Genomic DNA, 10,466 nt, shown 5'->3' on the forward strand with positions numbered 1-10,466 from the left:
TATTTTTTAAAAGACAATAATATCATTCAATTATTACTATTTTTCTCAAGAAAAATACTAAATATCTTAAAAGTCTCCTTCTGTTCTAGTTGATATGTCATGGCATTAAACCATCATTTTAAAAAATAATAGACCTATTTAGTTCATCAAATTTATGTCTCTACACAAAAAAATATAAATTACGTGAGAATTTATGAAGATTATAAGAAAAAATCTAATTTTTGTCAAATTTTTAAACCAATTAAAATTCAATGAAAAAAAATCTTTATATGCTATTATTATCTAAGAAATATTTTAATCTCTAAGTAAATTATCTAAAAAATATTAGAAATTTTTTTCATAAAAATATTCAAATAAATTTGTAAGGTTGACACAAAGAAAAGTTGGTAAAAAGAAAATTTTATTATCATTTTTTAAATTTTATTTTAAATTTTTATTCTTTTATGACTATTGTATTATATTTTATCATATTATACACTTAAACACCAATATATATTCTTATCTCATCCTAAACTCACGAAACACAAGTAATAATAAATTGATTGCCTATTTTAATTCAATAATTCACACATTATACAAGATTAATATGCTTATTAATAAATATTAAAATTTTATTTTCTAATATAAATTATTATTCACAAAAATAGTAATATTGTAAATATGAATTTCAAAGTACACAATTAATTTCTTTTTAATAGTTAATTGACCTTTAATATTATTGATCCATTATACAATATACGATTAGTCAATATAAGTTGACGTTCATGAGTGATTTGTAGATCAATATTTTTTAAATGTATGTGTTTATAAGCATTCAAAATTGATGGAATTATATTTAGTTTTAAAAAGCTATTTTTTATAGAATAAAAAATTGTTTATTATGATAAAAGATTGTTAAGTATGGAAATTTCTTCTTAATAAATTAATATATTTTTGTTAAAAAAATAACAAGATTATTATTTTAGTTAAATAAGTTTATTATTAAAAAACAGCAAGGCTTTAATAATAAGCCATGACATGTCAATTAGGAGAGAATGAGGCTTTTGAATTCTCAAGTATATTTTGGAGGAGAATAGTGATAATTGAATGATGTTATGATTGTAAATGAAACAAAATGATATTTAAAGGAAATGTCCGAACTTGGCTGACTATTTAGGAAATTGACGTGTAGAGGTCCAAAATGTGAAATAAGGAGTAACTTGTAATTTAAATACACCTTGCATACCAAAGTATGATATTTTGAAGGAGGACTAGTGTAGGGGTCGTCGGCCCATTGCCTTTAGCGGGCCAGAGCAATCGAGTCCATTAAAACATTACACTGACATTAAACCTCTCTCTAGGGTTTTTCTTGCTTCCTATAAATTAAGCTGAAAATCCTCTCTTAAACCATAACTCTACTTTTTCTCTCCCTCTTCTCTGCCGTATCAACGGCTCAACAACAAAACTTTTATTCTTTCAATTTTCTTGTGCTCGAATTAGCTTTTCATCATCTTGTTTTTTTCTTAAATCAATTAGATGCCTAATATTGCAATTTCTTGATCGTAAGTGATTGAAGAATGGATCAAGGGATCTATCATTAGGCAATATGCAAACAATGCATATATATCTATTCCTATATATATTTTTCTACCTTTAGCTCCGAATCTCCCTTCTCTTACAGGGTTTTTCGGTAACAAGGTAGATACATCTTTTCTTTTTCATCTCTTCAAATAATTTGTTTTATTGAGTTATATGGTGTGTAAGGATGATGAAAGAAATCATTCGGATTCCCACTGATGTTTATACCTGATTACTACAACCAGCTACTTCTGACTTCACATCATAATCGAATCCCCTTTCCTTTTTCTCTTTATTTCATTTATATATATATATATATTTTTTGTGGATTTGGAATTTTGATTTTGAAAGAAAATGGGCCGGTGATGTAAGTAAATATTTGCTACTCTTGATGGGAATTTATCAATTTTCCATCTGATGATTCTTTATCCACCAAGATCTCTGAGGCCTTATTCTTTAATTTTAATTTTTAAAAATAAGTATAGGTTTTTTCGTTCCACGTTTGCATTTTTGCGGCAAGTGCATTCATTATTTTTAAATATTATAACTAAACATGTTATATGCTTTGTTTTTTAATGTATTATATATAAATTTATTTTATACAGATTTATAAAATAATCTAGGACTTGATTTGATAGGGTATTGAATATCTATCCCTTTCTATTTAGGGAGTTTTTGGAAATTATTTTTCTTCTTTAAAAAATAAACAACATTCGGATTGTTTGATTATGATGTATAAGGGTGATGAAAGAAATCATTCGGATTCCCAATGATATACATGATTACTACAACCAGCTACTTCTGACTTATCATAATCATAATCAAATTCCATTTTTGTTTATTTAATTATGTATTTTTTTTTATTTTGTAAGATTTATATTGAAGAAAAATGGCTGGTGTTCTAAGAAAATATTTGTTACTGATTTATTAAAATTACCGTATGATGAATCCTATCTACCAAGATCGTTGAGGCCTTATTTTCATCTTTTTCCATTTTGTTTCAATATAACGCATTAGCTTCAAAACTCATAATATTGTTGATTCTAAAATTTATTCACGAACTTTACTAATTTGGTCTAAATGAAATCATTTAATAAAATAAACTCTAAAGACAGGATAAATTAAACAAGTTTATGTATTGATTATAATTTTTTATCTTTTAAAATATTTTGAATTATCATTTTAAAGTGAATTTCAAATCTAAATTTTGATTTGAAAGCCAAAAGTGTGTTGGAATTGAGTGTGATTGAGTAGTTTGGCATGTTTTTTTTGACTAAGCTAGAAAGATTGAGTGATTGAAAGAGAGTAAAAGTGTGTAGTTCAATAGGTAGATTGTTTTTAAGTTACAAATTGATAGGTAGTTGAATATGGAGACATAATTTATCACGTTTCTTTGACCAAGTTATGCGAATTGAGAGAATGTAAAATGGTGATAAGTGAACTTAACATAAAATTTGTCATATTTTTTAATTAGACATATCAACCTCAATAAGTTGAAAAGTCTTCAATCACATATTTTATATGGTATATAATAAATGATTATATAATAAATGATTGAGAATACTATTTTTATTAAACTTAGGTTGAAAGTGCTAATAAAATATTTTATCTATTTACATATTTAATTTTAATTAATAATGGTTCAAAGTGTTTAAATAAAATTTATTATAAATTTAAGAAGTATCAATGGAATAGAAAAGAGTAAAAAATATTTTTGAATTATAGGAAAATGTTTAAAAATATTCTTCATTCACCTTTTAGTTTAAAAACATCTTTTTACCTATATTTTTGATCTAGAAATACCTTTCAATCTATCTTTTGGCTAACTATAATTCTTAAAACTAATACTTTTTTATTTTTATTTTTAAAAGTATTTATCACACGTCATCTTTATATTGGATGAAATAAAAATTTCACTTTCAATAATTTTTTTTAATAATTTATCTAAGTCAAACAATATACTTCTTTAAGACCTCCCACCCCCTCCCTCTATTTTTTTAAAAGCTACATTGATAAATTAGATTAAGACTTTTTATCCAATTAACCAGGAAAAAAACTAAATTTTTTTAGTTCTTGGCTTGATTTTTCTATACTATTTAATAATACTTATTTTTGGCAATATATATAAATAAAATAACTAAATTTTTTTAGTTATATGTATAACTAAATTATTTTTTAGTTAGTACAAAATGGTAAAAAAATAAATATTTTTTTCTATTACAAGATAGTTTTTAGATAGTTATTGTAAAACTATCTTATAATAATACATGTAACTAAAAGATTTTTTAAATAGATTTTTTTATTTTTTTCCATAATTTATCCAAACAAAACAACATACATGTTTGATGACGAATATTCAGATTCAATTGAATATACTTTTTTCAAGAAGGAATGATTTAGATAAGAAAAGAGTTCCAAACCTTTATGCTCCGTACAAGTGCTGCATACAAGTTTCGGCAGCTTCGAATAGGTCATATATTAATTCCCTTTCTCAAAAAAAATAGAAGAAAGGAGTTTGCGCACCAATACCATAAAAAACTAAATTTAAAAAAGCTACAACAATAAAAAAAACTATTAGTTTTTTTTTAATAAAAATTTGGGGTCTTGACGAGGTATAAAAAATTAGTGGAGGTGAGATTTTTATTTCATCCCATAAGAAATTGACACATGGTAAATACTCTTTTTTAAAAAAAAGAGAGTTGTTAGTTTTAAGAGTTATAGCTAACCAAAAAAGCGGATGTAATGGTATTTTTAAACCAAAAAAATGAATAGAAGAATATTTTTAGACTAAAAGGTGGATGTAAAATATTTTTAAATCTTTTTCTATAGGTCAAGAATATTTTTGACCCTTATTCGTAAATGGAATAAACCATCTATAAATAATGATGTTGTTTTGAAAAAGGACTTGAAAAGAATCAAAACATTCAAAAAACATTATGAGGCAATTTTTAGATTTAGTTTATGATTGTTGTTTTCTCTCTCTTTCTGACCAGAGAAAAAAATTGCAACTTGGAAAAAGAATTGAGTTTAGTGAAAAGAGAGAATCTCGCCATGACATGTGGTTCATCCAAATATGAAGGAACTTGTATTGGTGATTCGAGAAAAATAAAGAAGACACTCCTCGGTATGTCATAAGAAGTTTTGAACACATACATGGGTTTGGATCGGATCTAAATAAATGAAAGATTGAGATTTTTAAAATTGGATCGGGTATAAGACCATTTCATGACTAGGCATTTGAAAAAGGCTTCATTCGAGAAAGACTGTCGTACAGAAGTTGTATACCCACATGCTCCAATTAGCTTCAATTGAGGTGTCAAAATATAGACACGTGTTATGAGATAACCTTTTTAGTATCCAAGCATACCGTCATTTCACATTGAGACGTCAATATAGTTTTTGGCTTGTAGAATGAGTCTTTGCAAAGAATAGAAGATATCATATAATCTTATGAAGCTTTTAGTTATTATTTTGTTATTCTCCATTTTCGTATTTCCCATAAAAGGAGCCCTAAAACCTCCTCCCATTGTACTATCTATTTCCTTCTCAAAAAATTATATACTTGTAACAAACTACAACCTCAACAATTTATCTCAAACAAAATAAACTTGATTGACCTTAATCCACTTGCCTTAAACTTTTTTTTTTCCCACAAATGCAGCTATTAAATGAAATGATAATTTTTTTGGAAAAATAGTTTGGTCGATATCAAAACAACATCCCTCCTCCCATGAGTTTTCCATGATCAACAAAATTTATGAACATATTATGGCCAAATCAAGGGAAAGAACAATAACGAGGAAAAGAACAAGAACAAAAATAGGAATTTGTTCCTCGTCTCTCCTTATAATCTAACGTGGTAAGGATATGAGCCTTAATGACTCCAAAGACAAAAGAGTCTACGAAAATGCCTGAGTTATGTATTGAGAGAGTCCCATCTCCCTTTTTTGGGTCTATTTAGTCAAGAGAATTGTTTGAAATATTGGAGGCCCATGGGGATTAAGACAAGATACTTCCATAAAGGACCGGAGGTAGTGCTCTGAAAGAAGTCAATGATGGGAGCAAACTAGTTCCCCCACTACAATCATTGGAGACCTCTCGAGCCTTTAACACTTATGTTGAATTAGCTATATGTGTGATTTGATCCAGACTATGAATAATTCCGTGTGAGGTTAGTTACCTTTTCCAATTGAAGAAAACATGAGTTTGAGTTCGAGCGCTTTTAACCGTTTGCTAATTTGAGCCTCATACGGCAAGTTATGAGCCATTTGCGTAATTATCGTGCAAAATTTAAAAATTCGTCAAAGTGATCGAAATAGTAGGGACCGGTGTGCAAAGTAAGGCCCAAAGCGAGGAGGGACCTCGTCTTGGACCTCACGACGCGAGCTGCTTCAATCCAGTCAACTTTAGATTGTGCTCTATATGTAAATCTCTAGCTTGCAATTTTAGTCCCACTGTGTTTGGGACTACTTTATGGGAGAGAAAACACTCTGAGGCTTCTCTCAAACGCCTAAAGTTAGTTTCTACTCAATACCCTTGATTAGAGCTTCAATATTACCTTAAATTATCACACAAATCCTTATCCTAATCTATAGATTCTAGGGGTTCGAATCGAGATCATAGTAGAAGGATTTCTTGGGCGATTCATAGCTAGAACTAGCTAGCTAGTATGCTTAAAACATTCTTAGAAACAATAGAGATACGTCTCTTTTTAAATATATTTTTACTACAAGGAGGTTTTCACCTCAATAAATACACAAAATAATTGAGTATTAGTCAAATGTATATTTTTAAAGCATCATTAAGGTTAATTTAATACTCCATCTATTAACTTTTACTTATCCAATATTCGAAAAATATTTTCAATTTTACTTGTCACTTTTCACATATTAGGAAAAGACAATTATGTTTTTCATTATCTATCCTTAACATTAATTACTTATTCTTCAAATAATTTGTCATGATCCGATTTCTTAAGTTATGATGAAACCTATATAACTCACCATTAGGTAAGCTGACTCGTATCCCGGAACTACTAGTAATGGAATTAAGGATAGAAACTAAATCAGATGTAAACAACAACAGAAAATAAAAGGAACAAAGCGGAAGCAAATCAAAAATATATAAATTGAAGATCCCTCTCAGAATTGGAAGTCACATGTACAGAGTTACTACAAAAAGAATATAAGTCCCAAAAGTGGACCATAAAAAAAGACTTGTCTCAAAAAATAAAAGACTAGTCATAATATATAGAGAAGAAAACGGGTAAATCCAGGACGCCATGTGCTCACCCTCGTCTCCGAATCAGACTGCTGCAACCTTGATCTCAACACTGGTAGATAGTGCTTGGACATGCATCACGAAAATAGATGCATAGTGTAGTATGAGTACCAAAATAATAGATACCCAATAGGCATAATAGATCGACTGAACAAGAAAAGTAAAATAATATGAAATGCTAGAATATAAATACAATAAGAGACAAAGGCAGAAATCTAGCTAGAACACAAGTGTACTAACATGAAAACAAGAGAAAATAGCTAACTAACTCCAATCGGACCCCCATAAGCCCAAAGGGTACACTTGTGCACAAGTTTTAAGTAAAAACCTGAACGGACTCCCATAAGCCCGTTAGGTGCAAGGAAGAATAAAGATCTATAAGGAGAACTTGAAATGGTACTTCCAAAATTACCACAACCTTACTCGGGCTTGAACTGAATCAACTGATTGAACTGATTGAACTGAGTGCCTGAGACTTCAATCATAGTGGAATAGGAACTAAGGACTTGAACCTAAGCGGAAAAGAACTCGAGGACTTTAACCAAGATTGGGTTAGCGGAGAACTCTAACCAAGGTTGAAGATAGTAATGGACTCGAACCAAAATTGTAAATGTCCAAGGACTCTAACCTAGGCTAATGATAGTGATGGGCCCTAACTAAAGCTGCAAATAGCGATGGACTCTATCCAAGGCTACAAATAGAGGTGGATTCTAACCATGATTGCAAATAGCAATGGACTCTAACCACAATTGCAAAGTGATGGACTCTAACCATGACTGCAAATATCAATGACTCTAACCACGACTACAAATAGTGATGGAATCTAATCACGGGTAAAGATAGCCAAAGACAATAACTAAGGTTGAGGATACTGAGGCATGCACTTTAACCATACTTGATAAAGTGAATCAGGGACTTAAAGCATGAATAGAGGGGAGTTAGTTAGATTTAGGATCAAAGACCAAACGAGCGTCAAGGGGATAAACCCAAATCGAGTTCCATCAATAAATCACTCCAAGCTCGAACCAAATCCAACCTGAATTGACGAGCGCCTTTTGAAACAAGGACCAAGCACGTCAGAATTAATGGAATGAAGGAATTATGGATACAAAGTTTCAAGAGATGAGTTATTGTCTATCTAAGGCTCAGACTATCAGACTCATATCTGTTATATTAGTCTATAGGGAGCTAAGCCATCTAAAGCGATGTTTGAGAAGTTAAAAGGACTACTTGCTCCAAAATGCGCAAGTCTATGGCAATCAATAGTCTAAGCCTAGACTAAGGCCAAACATGCTTCCATAACAATTACAAGTCACATACAAGTCACACCAAAAGATAGGAATGGTCAATTAAAGCAACTAATATGCTAACGATACCCAAAATACCCTAACAAGGCCTAATATATGGATTCTAAGAAATTAAACATGGTCCACTAGCAACCCACCCCAAATTCATGCAAATCAATATATATTTACATATTCATGATCAGTCAACCTTTTCATGCCTTAATCATCAAAACTTACCCAACCACCTTAGAAAGCGTGCCACCTATTCCAACACCACATAAAAGCTACAAGAAAGCTACAGAAAAGGGTAAAATAGTAAAATAATGAAAAACACATAAATGACCATGAGGATCATTACAACATCCACTAATAAAAGAAATTTTTTCCTTGAAAATAAAATAAAAGAAAGTACCTGAAGAATTGATAAGGTGAGGATATCAGATTTGCATGTCAAGCTCGAACTCTTAAGTAGCCTCCTTGATTGGATGGTGCCTCCACTAAACATTCACTAACGGTATCTGCTTAGACCTCAACTTTCAAACCTATCTGTCTAGAATGCCCAGAGGCTCCTCCTCAAATGACAAAGACTAATCAAGTTGAAACAAATCCCATTGAAGCATGTGAGACTCATCTGGAACATATAGTCTCAGCATAGAAACATGGAAAATAGGGTGAACACCTGAAAGAGTTGAAGGTAAGGCTATCTAATAAGCCACCTCTCTTATCCATATTAGAATCTCAAAAAGGACAATGAACCTGGGGCTAATCTTACCCCTCCTCCTAAATCTCATCACACCTTTCACGGGCGACATCCACAGAAGCACACGATCACCAACCATGAACTCTAAGGATGGTAGCCTTTGGTCTGCATAGCTCTTGTGCCTACTCTGGGTAGTATGGAGTCTCTCTTGGATCACATGAACACTATCCATAGAATCACACAACAAGTTAGTGCCCCATGGCCTAACCTCAAAGGCATCAAACCAGCCCACTGGGGATCGACACCTCCTGCCATATTAACACCTCGAATGGAGCTATTTGAATATTGGAATGATAGCTGTTATTATGCAAACTCTGTCAAAGCCAAGAACTGATCCCACTTAACCCTGAAATAAATAACATAGGCCCAAAACCTGCTCTTTAAGACCTGAATAGTCCTCTCAGACTGACCATCAGTATATGGATGGAAGGTTGTGCTGAGCTCAACTCTAGTACCCAACTCCCTCTAAATAGACCTCCAAAAATATAAGGTGAACTGAGTCCAATAAGTTGAAATGATAGACATCGATACACCATTCAAATGGAAAATCTCTCGAATGTAGATCTGAGCTATCCTCTTTGAACTCTAGGAAGTCTAAATGGGAAGAAAGTGAGCAGAATTGGTCAATCAATCTATGATGAACAAAATAGTATCAAATCTCCGAAAAGTATATGGCAAGCCTACTAAAAATTCGAGAGCTATCTTCTCCCACTTCCACTCCAGAATGAGAAGTCGCTAGGTCAAACCACCTGGCCTCTGGTGCTTGTACTTCATCTGCTGATAGCTTAAGCACCTAACCATAAAAGCCCGAAATATCCCTTTTTATCCCCACACCACCAATAATGTTGCCTCATATCACGATACATCTTTGTCGCAGCAGGATGAATATAATATCTAGAACATTGGGACTCCTCCAGAATCACCCTAATTAAGTCTCAACTCTTAAAACACAGATACTACCTTCAATCCTCAATACACTCTTTGATCTAAGATCTTCTTCCTCACCTCGTCGCTAAGAACCTAATCTTGTATCATCCTCAATTGTGTATCATCAAACTACTATCCTCGAATCAGCTCAATCAAAGAAGATCTAGCCTCTACACAAGCAAGTACCCTGTTTGGCTCTGATATATCAAGTCTAACCATCCGATTGGCTAGGGACTGAATGTACGAAGCCATAGGTTGCTCCTCCCAAATAAGAAAGCAAAACTCTCTATACTCTTTTGGCTCAAGGTATCTACTACCACATCAAAAATTGAAATATCATAATCCTTCTGTAGCTTCAACCACCTGCGTTGACTCAAATTAAGGTCCCTCTAACTAAAGATATACTAAAGATTATGATGGTTAGTGAACACCACATAATGAACTACATACAAATAGTGTTTCTAACTCTTCAACGCGAAGACTATCGCCGCCAACTCTAAGTCATGAGTGTGGGTAGTTCTTCTCATGAAGCTTCAGCTGCCTAGAAGCATAAGCAATAACTATGCCTTAGTATATCAACACATAGCCTAGGCCAACACTGGATCACAGAGGACCGTAAACCCATAGACCTTAATAGGAAGAGTCATAATCAGAGG

General features: G+C 31.8%; 3 non-coding genes across 3 annotated transcripts; all 3 read left to right on the forward strand.

Annotated features, from left to right (window-relative positions):
• Positions 1 to 1,738: 1,738 nt before the first annotated feature.
• On the forward strand, positions 1,739 to 1,818 carry LOC129888150 (small nucleolar RNA R12). The gene has a single exon (XR_008766575.1). It is a non-coding gene; the product is annotated as a small nucleolar RNA R12 (small nucleolar RNA).
• Positions 1,819 to 1,914: 96 nt separating this feature from the next.
• LOC129888132 (small nucleolar RNA SNORD24) lies at positions 1,915 to 2,006 on the forward strand. The gene has a single exon (XR_008766559.1). It is a non-coding gene; the product is annotated as a small nucleolar RNA SNORD24 (small nucleolar RNA).
• Positions 2,007 to 2,292: 286 nt separating this feature from the next.
• On the forward strand, positions 2,293 to 2,367 carry LOC129888148 (small nucleolar RNA R12). The gene has a single exon (XR_008766573.1). It is a non-coding gene; the product is annotated as a small nucleolar RNA R12 (small nucleolar RNA).
• Positions 2,368 to 10,466: the final 8,099 nt, after the last annotated feature.

Source organism: Solanum dulcamara, chromosome 4 (assembly GCF_947179165.1).
Source record: "Solanum dulcamara chromosome 4, daSolDulc1.2, whole genome shotgun sequence".
Lineage (NCBI taxonomy): Eukaryota > Viridiplantae > Streptophyta > Magnoliopsida > Solanales > Solanaceae > Solanum > Solanum dulcamara.